Here is a 20,182-nt window from a genome sequence, read left to right on the forward strand (position 1 = left end):
ATCACCATCATTTTTATTATTACTAGGGAAGTTATTTTTGAAATAATTATTATTTGTTTCTCATTGCTTCTTTCTGTTAAAGAGCAACATCAGCAATACCTCATGCATGTAGATAATTTCACAGTTTACAAGGTATTTTTACATGTCTTATCTCATCTTTGCAATAATGCTCTGAGTTCAAAGGATTAGTTTCTCCATATCACAGATAAGAGAGTCTCAGAGACGTTTAGTAACTTGTCCAGAGGATGAACACAGGGGCTTGTGACATTTACTTCCATAGCTCCAGAGTGTGTAGCGCAGGACGGGATAGAGGTAACCCACGTGGTGCTAGCAAGAAGGTGACGAACGTCAGGTGGCCTTGTGACAGAGCTGTCGTGATGAACATCAGCACTGGAAAGGTCAAAACTTTTTTAAAGATAACTTTATGTGATTTGAGAGAACACTGGTATTTTATTACAGACAGTGGAAGTCTTGAAATCGAAACAGTGTAAGTTTTCTTTTTTTCTCTCTTGTGTACATTGGCTTGCAAATAAGGTTTATCTCTCAAAATTGGTTTTCAGTTTTGCATATCATAAATATGATACTTATTAAAAAGACAGTGTAGAATGTGGGGTTCTAGAGGCATTCAAAAAGGGTCCTGAGGTGGGAGTTGGGAGCACTGAGGGGTCATCAGACATAGAAAAAGTCTCTGGTTGTGCCTGGGTGTGTTTGCTGGTGGACAGACAGACCAGGGTAACAGGTCACACTGATTCATCTGTTGCATTTCCCTCCTCATTTGTCTTCATCCAATCAGAGGGAAAACAGCTGTTCTTATCCTTTAGGGCACTTTCTGTGAGGAAGTTTCTACTAATTTGGAGAAAATGGAAAAACCAGGGACAGCATAGTGAGCTTCCCATAGTGCTAATTTTATGCCTTAATTTAAAAAAAGATTCTTAGTTAAGAATTTCTTGTTGTTTTGCTGTTTTAAAATGCCCTTTTCTGAAGTGATAGCAATAGTATTTGGCAGTTGATTTTCTTTAATTTGCTAATCAGGCCAAATAAAAAGTTGTTAAATATACTTTGGGTTTTCAAATTGTATTGGTTCATGGAATCCAAAGCCTGGGGTGGGAGACATCCCCAGCAAAAGGCACCCAAGGCCAGGTTTCTGTGCGGGAAGCCCTCGGGTGCTGGGTAACCAGCTCTCCCCCCACCCCCCCACCCCAGCTCCCCTGGTTGCTGTGCTCTGAATAAATATCCATCCCAGTAAATGGAATGTGATTTAATTGAGTTCCTCTTGAAAAGCTGTCTGAGGGCCTCTCTGATGTGACTGCTTTGACTGACGTTCCCATTTTCACTCTCCCAAAATAAGTCAGATTGACAGGATTCAAAGGAGACATGAAATTAGTCCTTATTGGTTGATTCAGCAGCAAAGCCAGGGAGCAGAATCTGCTAAGTGGGGAATATTCTAAGACTAGGAATGAGAGACTGTGAGTATAAGGCAAAGCTTAACTAGCTGAAGAAATGTCTCCGTGTGTGTGGCTGATAAACTGCTTTTGTAACTGAATGAAACATTGGTCCCAGTCAGGACCTCATCGCTGCAGACACTTTCAACTGACTGCCGTATGCGTGAGCAGATAGCATTCAGCCGGGACTCACGCACGCACTCTTGTTAAAAGAATTTTCCGAGTAGTGTCAGCCGTTAGGGAATCATTCAATGATGGTTTATTCTTAATAACACAATAACTGCTTCCATCACATATTTATTTCAGACTTAAAAACAAAAATCAGGTAAGATAAAACTGTCTGAGGGGAATGTCCATTTTCTTCTCTTCCATTTCCTTATGGTCCTGCAGCTGCTCCAGCCTGAGTCTCCAGTAATGCCAGTTCTCCTCCGAAGATCTACGGAATGAGGAATTGAGATGCTCTCGTTATATTAATATAGATTAATTTGGCAGAGATCTGCCCTAATTTTCCCTGCTGCAGTTGAGCCCCTTTTCACTAATAGAAGTGGATAACTTAGATCTGCTTTCTCCTCTGGTAACTGGAACGGAGAGGATGAGGTGGAAGGAAGGTTTCAGGCATCACCAAAGGGAAGTGAATTGGCGTCTAGTCTGTCCCGCTCCATTCCAAATTGCAGGCATTTGCCCTCCTACCCCATCACCTAATAATGAAGTCAGGCAGTACATCAAGGTCTCAGACAAAAGGCCCATTAGGCATGCCTGTGATTAAAGCTGATGAGCTAGAAGTCAGCGGGAATCCTGAGTCCAAGATCAGTGGTGAATCAGATCCAATTTGCATAAACTACGAGGTGCTTCATTAAGGCTAATCATTTTCTTCTGTCCTTTGGTAATAAATCATCCTTCTATGGGGTTCATTTAGATTAAGCTTCAGGTTTTTGCCTCTGGACTCCTCACCACTGTTAAGATCACTTTAGCTATGCTCTTTGGCCTCGTTTTCTACGATGGTACCTGTCTGAAGCCCCACCTCAGAGCTGCATCCTTGAAAATGCTTCCTAGAAATTTAAGCAGTGACTCATTAGGGTCCATGTGCCTGCAGCCAAGACTCTTAGGATAATGAAGAGTGCATCTTTTAAAGTACCAGCAGAACAAGTCACACTTGTTTAAACTGATAAAGTGCTCAGGCCACATAGTGCATTGTGTTGAGCCAACTGATCATTAAATAATCTTGCATAGGCTTCTTGAAATAAGTCTATTTAAATCCAGGAAAACTGACTAGGTATAACCTTCCATAGCTCATGTGTGTATCGTTCTTTCTTTGCAGTCACTTGTGAGAATGGTGAGATGCTGCTTGTTTTGGACCACAGGATTATTTCTTCGTATCTCCTGTCATCTGTATACTCTGCTCCCTGTGCCAGGGGCACCCTTCCCGTCCCGTCCCACAGTCCTCTGTGCTTGTGCCTGTTGAAATATTTATCATACCACAGTACAGTTTCTTTTTTACTTATTTATCTACTACCTGGAAACAGGGATGTCATGCCTAGTCCACAACTGAAAATAAATAGAATATTGAACAAATGTTGTGAATTATGAGATGGTGACTATAATAGACTATTATGCAGTCTATTAAAAGAATGATGTTGATCTCTGTATGTTGGCATGTAAAGATGCCCATATATTTCATAATATAGTTACTGAAAAAAGACAAGCTGAAAAACATTATGCATAGGGTGATCCCATTTTTAGCAAAAAGAGTGCTTATGTCTATATTCACAGAAAAGGTAAAAAGTGCAAATATGCAGGGGCAGGAGCTGGGATGTAAAGGTAGGACTTTCACTTTTAACTTATAAGTTTCTATATTTTAATTTTGCTTTTGACTTTATAAAATTCCATATTTTAATTGGTTACACTGAGTCTGTATTACTATTGTCAGTTAGAAACCTAATAGTTTTAAAAACTATGAAATTATAGATTCTGGTTGCTAATTATTATTTTTAAAAATACTATAAAAGTTTTCTAGGCTGCTATAACAATTTACCACAAACTGGGTAGTTTAGTACAACAGAAATTTATTCTTTCGTGGTTCTGGAGGTTAGAAGTCTGAAATGACGGTTGAGCCATGCTCCCTCCAAAGGTTCTAGAAAAGAATCCTCGTGTCTTCTAGCTTCTGGTGGTTGTCAGTAATCCTTGGCATTCTTTGGTTTTTGGACAATCATTCCAGTTTCTGCCTCTGTCTTCACATGGCCTTCTCCACTGTGTGTCTCCATGTCTTCACATAGCCTTCTTATAAGAAGAACACTGGTCAGTGGACTTGGGTCCACCCTAATCCAGTGTGACCATAACATAACTAATTACATCTGCAAAGATCCTACTTCCACATAAAGTCATGTTCCAAGATTCTGGGTGGACTTGAATTTTTGGGGGGACAAATGTATCCTAGTACAAACACTTACTAAAGGGCACTTACTAACAAGGGCTGGAACCAACAAGCTTTATGTGTCAGAATGTCTTTCAAAGACTATAGTTTGGGTGAGTTTCTCACCATTACAATTGGCAGTACCTCATTGGACTGACACAAGATGGGAGCCAAAAGGCCGATTTCCACCAACAATTCATGAGTATTCCCTTTTCCCCACATCCTCACCAATGCTCGTTATTTCTAGTTCCCTTATTTCTTGTGTTCGTTCCACAAATACAACTGAACACCTACTATTTGCAAGGGATAGAGCATATCTAAATGCTCTACAGAAATAATATTAGAACTTACATCTACCAAGCAGGAGATCTGGATATCATAAAAAATTCTACAAGGCAAAAATATGTGTGAACCAGGACAGAAAGCAAGTTTATGGTCATCAGTGTACAGTTATCAACACTATACTTTTCCTATTGGCAAGTTTCTTCCAAGTAACTGGGTTCTTGAATTTTTTACTAGTGAAACCACAGCCTTTAAGGTGGAAAATTCATTGATACCAACTTAGTATTCAGCTTTTTCCTGAGCCTGAAATCAGTTATCAATACTTACTGTTCATACTGTTTGCACAAAGTAGCCTTTTTTGTGGGGTAGATTTCTATCCCGTCCTCCAAAGGACTGAAATATCACATGGAGAAGAGGAAGAAAATGCAAGAAAAATTCTGCATCTAATTCATGAGGTTTTTCTTCTTTTACGTAGTATTTGTGTTGGAGTCAGAAATAAGAGCCAAGTTTGAAAATTCACCAGCTAAAATAAAATGGTTTTGTGTAGCAAACCTACTGCCCCTGAAAAGAAATAATTAAAGGACTTCTTAAAATAACAGCCATAAAATTGACATATGGGAGGCCATGTGTTCACTACTGTTCTTTTTAGTGAGAATCCTCCCTGGGCATTATTCTGAGATCTGAGGTCTGCTGGCAGAATGAGCACATCATCTAAGGACTTTGCATCCTCTTCTGGGGAAGAGGTTTGTGCATTTCTGGGGTATGCAGGATAGTTGTATCACATCAGATGGAAGTATGACCTTGTTATTGTTTTTATTTGGAGATTAAGTGTGATTTAAGATCTGTATGAGTGTCAAGTTGACAAGTGGTGGACTTATCATGGTTAATTTTATGTGTCAACTTGGTTAGACCAATAGTTAATCAAACATTATTTTAGATGTTTCAGTGAAAATATTTTGTAGAGGAGATTAACATTGAAATTGGTAGACTTTAAGTAAAGCAAATTGCCCTCCATAAGGTGAATGGGCTTTGTTTAATCAGTTGAAGACTTTAGTAGAAAAAGAACTGACATGCCAGAAAGAAGAGAGAATTCTGCCAGCAGGCTGCCTTCAGACTTGAAGTGCAATATCGATACTTCCCTGAGTCTACAGTCTGTTAGCCCACCTTGGAGATTTCGGATTTGTCAGCCTCCACAATCACATGAGCCATTTCCCTAAAATAAGTATCTATCTGTCTATCTGTTTACTTGTCTGTCATCTGCCATCTGCCATCAGTCATATCACTTGATTTATTTATTTGTTTTTGTTTTGAGGAGAGGTAATTAGGTTTATTTATTTACTAATTTATTTAAATGAAGGTACTGGGGATTGAACCCAGGACCTCATGCATGCTAAGCATGCACTCTACCACTGAGCTATACCCTACCCCCCATATCACTTGATTTTAATTCTATGTTTATTTATTTTTGTTTATGTTATCTAATTTTTATACCAGCATATGATATCTTTCATATTTGTTTACTTATTTATTGTGTCTTTGTGTCCATCACTTTAAAAATTCCCTGAGATTACAGGAGTACCTGACACAGGGTAGTAACCCAATAATTATTTCTTGCATGATTTGATTGAAAGATGGTCACTTATCACTCACAATTTAGCATTTAAGTTTCTACTGCCATATGGTATTTTGCAGTTATTTATGTATATATCTGGATATCTATAGACTTTATATTCCTTTAGGGAAGAGGTTAGGTCCAAATGGTGCTAGGCAAGTGTTCTCATTTTCAGGCAGAAATCCCATGTGGCCACAAAAGAGATGAGGTCTAGCAATAAAAGCAAATAACTGCAAATTGCATACTCACTGTCCAGCCCACTTGGTCTCTGTCATGCATTTACCCTCTACCCCCACTAACAATCATTGTCTTTTGACATTTTCTATCTGAGAGACTCTTTCCTAATTCAATTTCAATGTCTGTCACTTCCTCTGTCTGATGTTTCCAATAAGGATGACCAGTTTCTAGCCCTTTGGTTGCTCCCTTTTGAAGGTGAGTGAAGCTAGAAGCAGGAACAATAACTTATGCTTAATTTTCTTGGTATCTGTCTTTATCTCTCCTTTACTTTTGCAGGGTAATTTTTCTGGACATAATGTTCTGGATTGGTGGCTTCTTCTTTCAACACTAAATATTGCACGATGCTCTTCTCTTACTTGCATAGTGTTTGACAAGAAGCCCACTGTGATTCTTATCCTTGTTCCTCTGTAAGTAAGAGGTTTTATTTGTTTTTTTAATCCCTCTAACTTTCTTCAAGATTTTCTCTGTTTCTTTGATTTTCTGCAATTTGAAATGATGTGCCTAGGTGTGTATGTTTTTGGTATTTAGCCTGCTTGGTGTTCTCTGAGCTTCATGGATTTGTGATTTGTTGTCATTACTTTTGGAATTCTTACCCAGAATTACTTCAAGTATTTATCCTGTTCTGTTTCTTCTTACATTTCAATTATTTTGAAATTATCCCACAGTTCTTGGCTGTTGTATTCTATTTTATTTTTTCATCCTCTTTTCTTTTTATATATCAGTTTTGGAAGTTTCTGTTGACCTATCTTCAAGCTCACAGATTCTTTCTTCAGCTGTGTCCAGTCTCATAATGAGCCCATCAAAGGCATGCTTTATTTCTTTTACAGTGTTTTCGATTTCTAGCAGTTCCTTTTGACTCTTCGTTTCCATCTCTCTGCTTATATTACCCATTTGTTCTTGCATGTTGTCTACTTTTTCCATTAGAGTCTTTAGCATATTAATCATAGTTATTTAAAATCCCAGACCAGACCTGCTAAAGACAGCTTCTGTGTCATATCAGAGTTTGATTCTGATGCTTGCTTTGTTTCCTCAGAGTGTGTTCTTTCTTACCTTGTATTTTTGTTGTTGAAAGCTGAGCATGATGTATTGAGTAATAGGAACTGAGGTAAATAGGACTTTAGTATGAATATTTATGTCAGTTTGGCTAGCTGTTGAACTATGTTTAATGTTTGCTGCAGCTGTACGTACCAGAGGCTTCAATTCCTCCAGTATCTTTGTTTTTGTCTCCCCTGTTGTCCTAAGGTTTTGCTAAAAATTTCTTCTTAAATAGAATCTGAGTCTTACAGTTTTTTCAGCTGAATTCACTATTATTATACTGGAACTGTGTTGGTGTGTGGTAAGGAATGTGAGAGGGGAAGCAGTCTATAATCTTAATATTAAACCTCAGTCTTTTAGTGGTGGTGTGTCTCTGGGCTATGACCTTCATGTGTTTCTCAGCTTCCTTCCCCAACTCCTTTAAATGCTAGAGGGGGCTAGAGGGGACTATAGTGGAAGAAATGCCCTCTCTTATGGTGAGATGAGGCTCTGGAGAGTAGGTCTTTGTTATGGAGAACATTCTGGCATATTTCACAAAGATTATGCTTGCCTTCCCCTTGCAATAGCCACAAGGTGATCTTTCCTGGCTCTTCACTGGTGGGGTTTCAGGAGGTGAAATTCTTGGAAGTATGAGGGCCTCCTAAGACCTGCAGCCCTAGGGCTTTCTCACTCTCCAGCTAGTCCATATTCAGCCTCCAGCAATTCATCAAAATTACCATTGAAGTGTTCCTACCAGTTTTTGGCCCCAGTGGCTTCTGCTTCAGATGAGCAGATCTCAGCTGCAGCTCACCGGGATTTGGCCTGGTGGCTTGCCCTGCAACCTCAGTTCTTTCCTGTTTCCAAGAGAAGTTACTGGTTTTCAGTTTGTTTAACATTTTCTTTTCCTAAGGATGGAAGTGATGATTTCCAATCTTTTAACGTGCTGAATGTAAAACTGGAAGTCTAGGCATCTTTTACAGTACCTAGCACTGGGCTAAGCAGGCATTCGTATGCCATGTCTTGGGTTGTGTTTCCACCAGTGCTACGCAGCCCATTTCCCCACCACTTCCCACAGCCATATGGGACACTTTTTTTGCCAAGGGAAAAGAATTAGAGCTTAGGCATGTTGTATTTTAATGGCTTCCAATCCCTTAAATCTAGGCACTGATTTAGTGCTTAGAGTAAGTGATGGATGACAACCAAGATTAAGTGGGATTGTCCTACTCAGCTCCTTATTTCCTTGTCCCCCATGTGTATATTTACATCACGGCCAAAAACAAACAAAACGCACTTCTTTGTTGGCCTGGAACCTTAGCATCCTCAGAAAGGGTCATTTCTGGTATCTCAGATATATGGGACCTTCCCTAAGGCCTTGATTTCTGGGCTGTAGAGACACTCTGAAGACTTTCATTTTCCTATTTATGGTTTTGATTTTTTCCTCAATAGTTTTGCTTTTTACTTTCCTTCCTTCCTTCCTTCTTCCTTCCTTCCTTGATTTCCTTCCTTCCCTCCCTCTCTCCTTCCTTCCTTTTCCTTTTCCTTTTTAATATTAGTACTTAGCATGTTTGTGTTAAGTTAAATGTTTTACTCAGTAATGTTAGCTTTTAGCAGAATAGGACACTTTAGCTGAAGACAACTACATGGTGAACCCTTTCAATACTGATTTGAAATGCAAATTAATATACGCAATTACCAGATACTATACATAGTCTTAAAATGGAAGGTTTTAGATGACATTTTCCTGGCAATCTGTGTAAATCTCAAAAATTAGGCATTCTTTTTATTCAATAAACTAAATATGCATCCAAACACAATTTGAGGTTGCCATCCCATAATCATTCTTAATTATGGCCAACTCTGAAATAAAGATGTCCTCATCAAATAACAGTTACCTAAAGAATTACTTCCTATTTGGGAATATATGTTTGGAAAGAGAGATACCTTATGTGTTGGGGGCGGGTTCTGATGTTCTCAGACGATGAAGACCAAGATGATATTTTAGGGAGATGGACTTTTTTCTTTAGTCAGAAAGAAGGGAATTAACATTTATTGAGGGTTTTTTTTTTTTTTTTGGTGTAACTTTATATTCACTCCATATTCAGTGAATATTTATTAAGTACTACCATGTTTTGGCCATATATTTTAATTGCTAGGGATGCAGTGGGAATAAGGAAGACAGGGTCCCTTCTCTCATGAATCTTATATTCTGTTGGGAAAATGAAATGAATCCAGAGACTAAGTACCCTGATGTGGAATAGAGAAAGGCTGGGCGGGTGGGTGAGGAGAGGGTGCCCATTAGATAGGGTAGAATAAGCAAGGCCTTTTTGAAAAGGTGACATTTGCATTGAGTTATTAAGCAGTCAGCCAACCACTCATTTTATAATCTTCCCAACAACTTGAGAGAAAGGTAACATTGGGCAATACAGTCAAAGAAATGAATTACTTAACTAGGTTAAGTCATTTCTCTAAAGTTAAACAGACTTGAAGTCCAATTTCATTTCCCTCCAAAGCTCCCTGCTCACCAGGTCCCACAAGTCCTTGCTCATCAGTTGCCTCAGGCTTGGGCAGAAGCAGTAACTTTGTTTACCTGATCTTAGACTTTAGTTTTTCATGGAACAGAGAATTTTCTTAAAAAACTAACCCTTAGTCATCTATTTTCTCAGTAAGAATATTAAAAAACAGAAAGGACAGCCACTTAATTTTCATAAAAAAGATACTTTAATACCAAAAAAGTTAAAAGTTAATCTCCTGAGATTAAAGGACATGGCTTTGAATTGAATACAATTAGCTTTTTGAAACACACATTATTTTGTCTCTATTTTTACTTATTTTACAGAGACCCACTAGAACCACAATATAAAAGGACCCATTTAAGAACTGATGGACTCAATGACCTGTGGGTTTAACTCCAACCTTGAGAATCTTAGGTTGAGCAAACTCTCTAGTCTTGATGTGTGGAGGGGCAATACAGGGAGATGCTCTGCACTGGGGATATAAACTTTCTTTTAATTGAATCAGTCTAGCAAAGGGCAGGTTATGATGACTTAAATATTTCCAGTTTGACTCTTTTCCTTTGAAATGTTTATCTATTTAGGGAGGAGGAGATGATCCATTCTCTGCTCATTAAAAAGTTCAAATACAACTTAAAGCTCTTTACAAAATCATTCACAAACTGTTTTTCTGTAGGCAGTTGCTCAAAATGGCTTGAATAAATTAAGAGATTAGACTCAGAGCTTTTCCTATTAATTAAATATACAGTTAGAAATGACCATTTGGACTTCTATTAATAGAAGTGTGTGTGTGTGTGTCTTTGTTATGAATATTCAAGCATTGATCAGTTTATGATCACTATACTTTATATATCTGCACTTCTTTTCCTAACTGTGAAACATAAGCACAACTCAGGAATATAAGAGAATAAATACTATTTAAAATTATATGAAAACATAGCAATAATCACAGAGGAAATAATTGTATACAAGAGCAGCAATAGCATCCTCGAGGCTATTTCTACGATTGTTTCAAGCACCTAATTATTTCAGTTTTGCCAGAGCTCATCTCATAGAGAGGCAAGAAGTGTTCGGCTAAAGCCTCAAGGATCAATTGAAATTTCGGTTCTGTACATAAGTAAAAATAGCAAAGACACAAGCTGTTTGGGTGTCTGGCTCTTTTCTTTTTTGTCAATATAACTATTATTACCTTCACACTATTTTATCTACCTCTCTTAGGCTTAATAGCATGAGCTAAAAGCAATTGATTTCACAAAGCAATTGAAGGAATGAAGAGAAGTACAAATTATGAAAAATGTACCAGACACAGGTGAATGCATTCTGCAATATTAATAAAGTCCTAAAAGGCTTAGAATTAGTTTGAAGCCTTTCCTCTGATTGATGTTTAATATACTTTTTTTTTTAATTTCAAAAGAAGTTAAGGATGTTAGAAAGAGAAGTAGGAAACACATAAAGAAGCTAAATCACCTGTAATCCCACCAGCGGCATCAGCACTATTCGTATTTTCCTGAATTCCTTCCAGTCTTTAATGTGTATATATTCATTATGTGCTTATTAAATACATATTTTATTAAGGCAAAATTAAAGTGTGTACGTAATTTTCCACCCTTTCATTACCTAATATTATGAGGCATTTTACATGACAACAAATATTTTTCATATACATGCTTTGTATGATGTCTTAGTGTTTTATCACATAGAAATATTAAACTTTTTCTGATTAGTCTGCCTCACTTAGGCATTAAGGTTATTTGCAATTCTTCCTTCTTAAAAATAATACTGCACTGAACGTGAATCTGTTTGCAATTTTGAAATATTTCCTTTGTTAGATTTCCATAAGTAGAATTGCTATGTTAAAGATTGCAAACCCCACTAAGAATCTTACAGCAGAAACATAGGAGCAGTCCACCAGTATGGTCCAATGATTCCCATGCACTGTACCTTCACCTCTGTTGTATTATCTCTGAAATAGTGAGTTTGATAACTTGATACGTTAGAAAACTCATGATTTTATTAATTTGAATTTCTTTTCCCTTTTTCTTTTTCAGTGAGATTCATTTGTGCATTTATTCATTAAAATTTCCACAAAACATCCTGTTGGCAGGGCCAGCTTCAGTGGAGTGTGACCTATACAGTTGCATGAAGCTCCTATGCTCAGAAGTGCCTTATGCTTAAATTCATGCTCTGCTGTCACCATCTTGGAATTTTATCTTCGAACTTACGTATTGTAAGTGAAGTCTGATGGGACAATGTAATGAATATACGTATGAGCAGCGAAGAAGAAATAAATACGGAGTATGTGTCCACGGTTCCTCATCACTCCATTGGCACATACTGTGTGGTGTTGCATGAGTGCAGAGTTCTGGAGGACCCAGGATGCGTGGAAGTTCAGCGAGACTCAGAATGAATACAAGGTAAGCGTGATGCGTCTATAATTGAGTAAGCAGGGGGAGGTGCTGACAGCTCCAAGTGGCCATGCTTTATGTTTGCACCAGAACTTGCTTCGAATGCAGAAAGAAAATAATAGTTTTCTAAGAAACATGAACAGTCAAGAAACTCCATCACATCCTTCCTCAGTCATGTTACTTTCTTGTATTAGCCAACCACCTGTGAAAATAATGACATAGAAGGAAAGAAAAAGATGAGACAACCCATAGTTTCTCTTCCCTTCAGTCCTTTCTTGCTCGTGATAAGGAAGAGCTTAGAGCCCTCAGATTTTAAGCGTTTGTTTTTGACATTTGGGAAATACTCTCTTCTCTTCAATTTTCTAGAAAAAGTTTGTCTGGCATTGACATTATTTCCTCCTTAATTGTTTGGTAGAATTCACCAGTGAAGCCACTGGTGAATGAAAAGATTTTTAACAATAAATTTAATTTCTTGAGTTGACATGGGGTCATCATTCAGATAATGTGAAAGAGCCGGACGTCCCCTTTCTCTAGTGTGCAGTCAACCAAGTAAATGGCCGTAAGGCTCTTTGGTGGAGGTTCTGGGGGAGTCACTACTTTGTATATTGGCAGTGATGTTGCAGGGCCTTCCTCAAGGGGAACCAACTCTCTTTCCGTGGAGGGGTTCTGGGTCAGAGAACTGGCTTAGGTCTGGAAATGGGGCAAGAGATTGTGATTTTCCATGGAGGCCTGATCTCAGTCTTCTGCTCATCCTTTCTTGATCTCTTTTGATTATATTATGCAGTCGTCTTGTTGACTCTTCTTTGCCCTTAGGGATGGATGAGCCATATATATAGATTCCCTTTGAGTCAGGCTTCCCTGGCTGCCATTCCAGCTTGTTCCTTATTTTGAATGATTATATCCTCCTTGTCCATGATGGTTAAGGGCTACCTTTGACTTTTCCTCCTTTGGGTTCCCATGGCTGTGGAGGAGCCGAGTTCTACGACAGTTTCTCTGACTATCTTTACTGATCTCCAGAGAACCACCACACCTGAACTTTCCACTGATGCCTTGGCAAGGGGAATGAATGTTCCCTAGCTATTTCTAGAGAGATAGTCAGACAGTGTATTTTATGATCTTACATGATAGTTCTGTTCGTGCCCACTTCTCTGAGCCTGTTGGGTTCTTCCTTCACAGTCTGTCATAGAAATTCTGGCATACATTTAATGTGGGCCATCACTTTTTTTGAGCTTCTAAGAGCCATCCTATCAGTGTATTTAAGCCAGCCTGAGAATCCCTTCCTAGGGTATTAAATTGAGAAACAGGGAGAGACTTCCACTGTTGAAAAATTCTCCCTTAACCAACTTTATATTCTTCATCCTCAGTAGATCTACTCCTGGTACCAACATGTCTTAGGTAAGGTTTCTAGAAGCGTGAGATTCCTATGGAAGTTATTTACAGAGGGAGCGTTCTCTGAAGAAACTTGTAAGGGAACGAGGGAAGCATAATTGAGCAGAGGGAGCCAAGCAAAGATATGTTTCAGAAGAAGTCTAGCCTTGATCTGCTCCCACGGGGAGCTTTGGAGGGTGAATGTTGCTACAGAAGTTGTCCTTCCCAAAGGCAGGAGGGCCTTTTACACCCTTACGTCAGCTAGCCATCCTGACCCATGGGGTTTGGTGTAATCTCCCAAGCTTCTTAAGGCAGAGTGACTCTTGGCAGCTAAGGACAGTCCACTGAAAAGGGTACCAGCAGCTGAGGGATGGGTACACTGAGCCAGTAAAGGGGACCTAGGTGGTACACCAAAACCAGAATCAGTTCTTGTGAATATTCTCTGTATGCCTGCAAAGAACCTGTCTACTCTACTTCAGTAATACCTACATTACAGCCATTTTTGAATCTGAGACTAGGACTTTTTAATACTCTCTACTTTGGTTTATAGGGCATTCCACTGGATGTGTAAGGACCAAAATGAGTATTACCTACTTTGTAAACAGCCGAGGCACATGAGGTGAGAACTGTCATGCAAATTGTAAGGTTAGTGATAATTTTATGCATCATAAAAATGCAGTGAATTGAGGATGTCTCTGTCTTAGTTTTTTATTTTAATGAGATGTTGATTTGCACAAACACTGAATATTTGTGTTTTACTACTGAACATAGTCTGAAGGTAAAACATCTAAGCTCTAAAAAAGTCCAAGGACAGCAGGTAAGTAATCATATTCTACAGTAATTATTGTTTTATTTCCATGTTTATAATCCATTCTTTTTGTGTGTAACTCTAATCCATTCATATTCTTTGCTGTGCAGTATTGTATTGTATGAGTATGTCAAAAATGTTTTCTTTTGTAGATGGACATTTGGGTTGTTTCCAGGTTTCAGTTAATACAAATAATACTGCTGTGAACATTCTTTATATATATGCCGGTGTGCACATGTTTATTTAGGGCATGCTGTATCTAAGAGAAAGATTGTTGAGGCAGGGTGTCTTTTTTGAAGATAGAATATCTTTGGTTTTTCTAGGTGATGCCAAGCTATTTTCCCAAGCAGTTGTGCCTATTCCTTAACAACACTTGGTATTGTCAGAATTTAATTTTTTTTTTTTTTACTTTGAGTGTACAGTGATATTTGATTTTAAAAGTTTATTGATATAAAGTATGTTTATTAGCCAGTTGGATTTCTTCTTTCATGAAGTGCCTATTTAAATCTTTTGCCTGAATCTGTTGTTTCTTAGACAACTAACTTTAAGCAAACTGTGTCTCAGTTTCCTCATCTGTAGAATGTGGCAGTAAAATCAGACTTTGACATGTGAACACAATAGTACCCACTTGGCATTGCTGCTTCTGTCCAATGCCAAGAATGACATTTACCTGAATTCCCTCTTCTGCGTGGTTCTAAGTCACTGTGACTCAAAAGAGCAATTCATCTGAGATGAGGAAGGGGAAGTGAAGCAGGGATATTTTGGAAGATGAGGGAGATAAACACAGTGATGGACAGACACAGAAGTGCCTGGTGGGGACCAGGCTGTCATTGTTTTCCTGCTGCTTTGAGTTCGGCTTCTTTTCCTGACTGACTGCTGGTCCTGCCAATCAGCAGTGGTCATAAGCCCACTTGGTTCCAGGCCCCTAAATGTGGTGATTTCCACAGAGGCAGAAACTTCCCCAGAGTAGAAGTTTCCACAGAGAGGTAAAATTCATAGAATCTGCATGGTTGCTGAATTTCCCTTAAGTTCCCTCCTGTCTAACTGAGCTGGCTCTTCCGGATGCCGTGGTTAGTGACTATCTTCTCTTCCATCTTCTTATTTCCCTTCCAGAGCTTCATTTGCGCAGCTCCTAACACATCTGTGTAAATTTTCATTCCTTTTTATAAAACCTCTTATTTCTGTAATACTTGTAGTAGCTCTGATATCCTGATTTAACTCTGACTGATACAATAGTTTTGACAGTGCAATAAAATAAACATGCAGAAGTTCTTTCAAAGCTCTAAATTGCTATTCAAATGTAATTATTGGGTTGAGCTAAATAACATATTGCTGATCTTCTTATATGGAGGAACAGATTAGGTGACACTTAGAGCAAGCCAACATAGACAGTTATGAACAGCGTGCTTCATGAAAATATTTTATTCTGTCATTTGTTTGACTGAGGCATTTGTTTGTTATCATGTTGACGCCAGAATGTTCTGTCCAGCTTTCCTTTTCAGCTAGATTGCTTGGTAAGTAAGAGATTGTAGAATACACCTTCGAAACACAGAATCTCTGAAACATGTCAAGAGTTCTCAATTAACATTTAAAGTGTAGAATATAGTGAAATATCTTGAGACACATATCAGGAACACCTGAAGAGGCATAAGATAAAAATGAATTTTAAAAATATGTAAAAATCCTCTACTGCCAATTGCCTGTTTCTGGCTGCCTCTGTGACACATGAAGATTGAGCCTGGCCGCAGGTTGTTTTCAGAGTTTTTCGAGGACTCAGACACTTGTGATATTATTTGTGACCGTCTTCTTGAGTCCATTGAGCTAATTTATAGTTTTATAAAAATCGTAGTTTTCTGGTTAATAGAGCAATCATTAGTTCTGTAAATAGTGGATTTCAGCAGCTGCTTTCATTACTTAATGGCCAGGATAATAGTAATAGGGCTATTCAACCACTCAAGATTTCAAAACTGACACTTCTGTGATCATGAGGTACCTTAGGGAAGCATAGAAAAGACTTTGTGAGCAGAATTATTATGTTCAAAAGGTAGCTGAGGTAAGGGTAGTGGGAGGAGGGTGCTAAATGATGCGATATCACTCAAATATAGAGACTCATTAAAAATCTTTCAGTGTCACTTACATTTTATAGTATGTCAAATTTCTCTTTTCTCCTAATGATGTGCATCTCAGTTAATTTAATACTCTATGTGCAAGACCCTGGTCTGTCCCTGTGGGTGATTCCAGTATAATTTCTGTCACCAAAAGGCCTGTGGCAATGTAGGAGAATAAAGATCCACAATTATGATGAACCTTTATAAAAGGAGACTCAGATGATAAGAAAGCAGATGAACAAGGTTTCAAAAAAAGATGTAGAGATAGACTGACATGATTTGAAGACAAAATTGAATGTTGAAGACAAAGGAGTCCAAAATGGCTTTGAACTTTCTGGTTTGCTTTATTTAGATGAGAATGATTGCCATTAATGGACTTGTATTACCCAGGAAATGAGAAATGGATTTGAAGTACAGATGGCAAGTCTGACTTTGATTATGCCAGGATTTTATTTCATATTTGCTTAAGGAGGCATCTGGAATGTCCAAGTAGTTGCAAAATTGGGCACCAAATTCGAGAGAAAGAACAAGGTAAAGGATAACCACCCAGGTAATTGATTTTTATGTAGAATTTGCACTTAACATTAGCACCAGTATTGAGATGAATAAAAACTATCTCATGATTGATCAGAAAATAATTTTTAATGGAGGCAAAAATACAGGTGTGATCCTTCATTTTGTACCTTTAATTTGATACTCCTTTGCTATGGAGAACAACAAAAAAATGCATTCTCTTACGGGTGGTCAAAAAATGTATAAGCTGAAGAAAATGTGAAGAGAGGGAAGCTAATGACCATTGGTTGTGATGATTAGAAAACATTGCCAGTAGAAAGTGGGGAAAGTTAAATGAACAGTGGAAATGAAAGAAAGACAAGAATGGAAACATTTAAGGAACCCAGCCCAAGTGTGTGGTCTTAGAAAGCATGACTGTAGTTAATATACCAGTATTCAGAATTATTTCCCTAAGTGTTCTAAGCAATATTTCTATTTTATGTTTATTTTCTCTATTCTTATGTTATGAGTAGAGAATAGTGTTCCTCCCCAAAGTATGTTGAAGTCCTAACTCCCAGTACTTATGAATGTAATGTTGGATAGAAGGTCTTTGCAGATGTAATCACATTATGATGAGGTCATTAGGATAGACCTTGGGCCAGACTGACTGGGGTCCTTTTGAAAAGAGGAAAATAGCATGTGAAGACAGAGACTCACAGGGAGAACACCGTATGACATTAGAGGAAAAGATTGAAGGTATGAAGCTGCAAGCCAAGGCACACCAAGGAAGAACTGTAAGAAATAAGTTTCTGTGGTTTTGAGCTGCCTAGTTTGTACTACTTTTTTTAACCTTTATTGTGGTATGATTCCTGCACAGTAAACTATACATATTTCAAATGAACAATTTGATGACTTTTGATAGATGTGTATACCAATGAAACCACCACTACAATCAAGATAGCTAACGTTTCCATTGCTCCCCAAGAGGTACAAATTTCAAATTCCCAATTTATCCCTTCCCACCCTCTTTCCCTCCTGGTAACCATAAGTTTATTCTCTATGTCTGGGAGTCTGTTTATGTTTTGTAGATAGGTTCATTTGTGTCCTTTTTTTTTTAGATTTCACATATAAGTGATATCATATTGTATTTTTCTTTCTCTGACTTACTTCACTTAGAATAACAACTCCAGATCCATATATGTTGCTGTAAATGGCATTTTTATTTTATTCTTTTTTATGGCTAGATAGTATTCCATTGTATAAATATACCACATCTTCTTTATCCAGTGCTCTGTTGATGGACTTTTGGATTGTTTCTATGTCTTGGCTATTGTAAATAGTGCTGCTGTGAACATTGTGGTACATGTGTCTTTTCGAATTGTGTTTTCTTCTGGATATATGCCCAGGGTCATATGGTAATACTTTTCTATAGGAGCCCTAGGAAATGAATACTTCTTTTTCTCTCTCTTACTTATATCATCTCTTCACTTAACCAGCAAATATTTATTAAACATCTACTATACAAAGGTCACACTGTTCCTCCACTTCCATCTCTCTCAGTTGCCCTCTTAAGACAACATTTGGTATTTGGAAGATTAATAATTAAGAAGAGACATCATAGTGCGGGCTACTTTCCTTGATTTTTTTTTTTTTCTGAGTTCTATTGAAGATGTTCCCAGTAGTGTCGTCTTTGACAGAGTGATACATATAGATGAATGTTTTCCAGCATTTATGGGTTCTTGGCTTCAAGAGTGTGCTAAAAGTGTCAGGTTACTACAGAACCCTTAGATGAATGATATGCCTGCTGCTAGGCTTGGAAGGCTTGTTTGTACGAAAAGTGGTTAAGTCCAACACGGCAAGTTATCACTAACTTGAGATCAGAGTCGGAAGGTATAAAAGACTTCTCAGGGGAATAATACAATCTGAGGAGCCCTCAGATTCTTAAAAAAAATTTCTCATAGGTGAATTGTATCTGTGTTAGAAAGAGTAATGTACCACTACTAGACGATGAGTGTGCTGGCTGGGTAAGTGATGATGACTATAAAAAAGCTGCTGCCGTTGGTGGTCAGGCAGTAAATGTATACACCACGTCTGGTTTGTTAGCTTGTTGCGTTAGTGATATCAAAAGTGCTAGCCATAATTTCCTCCAGTAACTTAATTCTTATCCTGAATTTGTCGGCTATGTGCATGCCCTATGTTAGAGCTGACAAAATGCTTAGAATGTGGGCAATGCTGTGTTGGAAGCATTTCCTCTGAAATCCGAAAGTGACAGGAATCAGTGTCTATAAGTGACTCTGTAAGGAATCAATCAGAAAATTTAGGAATGAATTCAATGTTATGTTTTTTGGTTAGGTCCTTCTGTGAATGCCATAAAGCACTCTTACTTTTTAATATAACAACATGGGTTAATGATTATGGTTTATTAGAAGGATTGGGATCCCAGGAAATACAAAGATTATTTCCCAGGCATCAGTAATCCAAATTATGTAAGACTTGTTTTTGTAAATCATTTTATTGAAAGCCTATTTGATATCTATTCAACTCTATATATGTTTAGACAATTCAGTAACAATTTACTAGACACGCATGTCTTCTCAGACCTAAAATTACAAAGTCATGCAGCAGGACTTCATTACACTGAAGGAAATAGGAACCATGAAAGTATTTTTCACATTTCTGACTTCTGAGTCTATTGTAATTCCTTGGAGTTGACTATGGTTGCAACATTTTGGTATAACAAGCCAGATAGTATTAAACAATCTACTTTCTAAGAGAAAGAAGATGTCAGTCTTGAAGGTGGGTGAAAAATTCTGAGTTCATTTTCAAAAACAGTGATGGTCAATTGAGTCTACTTAAAAAAAAACTCTAATTTCTGACGACAGAAACCATTCAAAATAGTTCTAGTGAGGACCCAGTGAAACTTGAAATCTAGAAATGACAAATTATGAATCATAAGTTGGATCTGTACTGTGTTAGGTACTTACAGATAAATACCTTTTAAGGATTTGGCTGAACTGTATTCCCCTAATGGGGACCCTAAATTGGTCCAGACAATGTAGCATGGACAGTGATACAGTGATGAGGCAAGTTATATAAAACTTTTTATTTTCTACATAGAAAGTAAAATATTAAGTAACAGACAAATGGGAGAAACATTGGGATTGTTAAGATTAGTGTTAGCTATTCAGGCAATTGCTTCCCTGGTATATCTTGACGTTGGCATTGACCATGACCCTGGAGAGAAGCACCTGTTTTAATTGATGTAGGTAGAAAAGCCCTAATGAGGAAGGAGGCCAGAGAAGGGAGTGGAAAGCATGTCAGCCAAGGTCAAGGACTAGAAAATACTCAGCATTAACATTTCTAGAGTCTTCCAGGTGACTCCAAAATGATGGCCAATTAGCTAGTCTCCCGTGTGCTGAGGATCACACAGAGGTCATTAATATGGTTGAATCTTGAACTTACATGTGTAATACTTGACCAGAGCTTTGACTGTG

Source organism: Camelus bactrianus, chromosome 6 (assembly GCF_048773025.1).
Source record: "Camelus bactrianus isolate YW-2024 breed Bactrian camel chromosome 6, ASM4877302v1, whole genome shotgun sequence".
Taxonomy (NCBI): Eukaryota; Metazoa; Chordata; class Mammalia; order Artiodactyla; family Camelidae; genus Camelus; species Camelus bactrianus.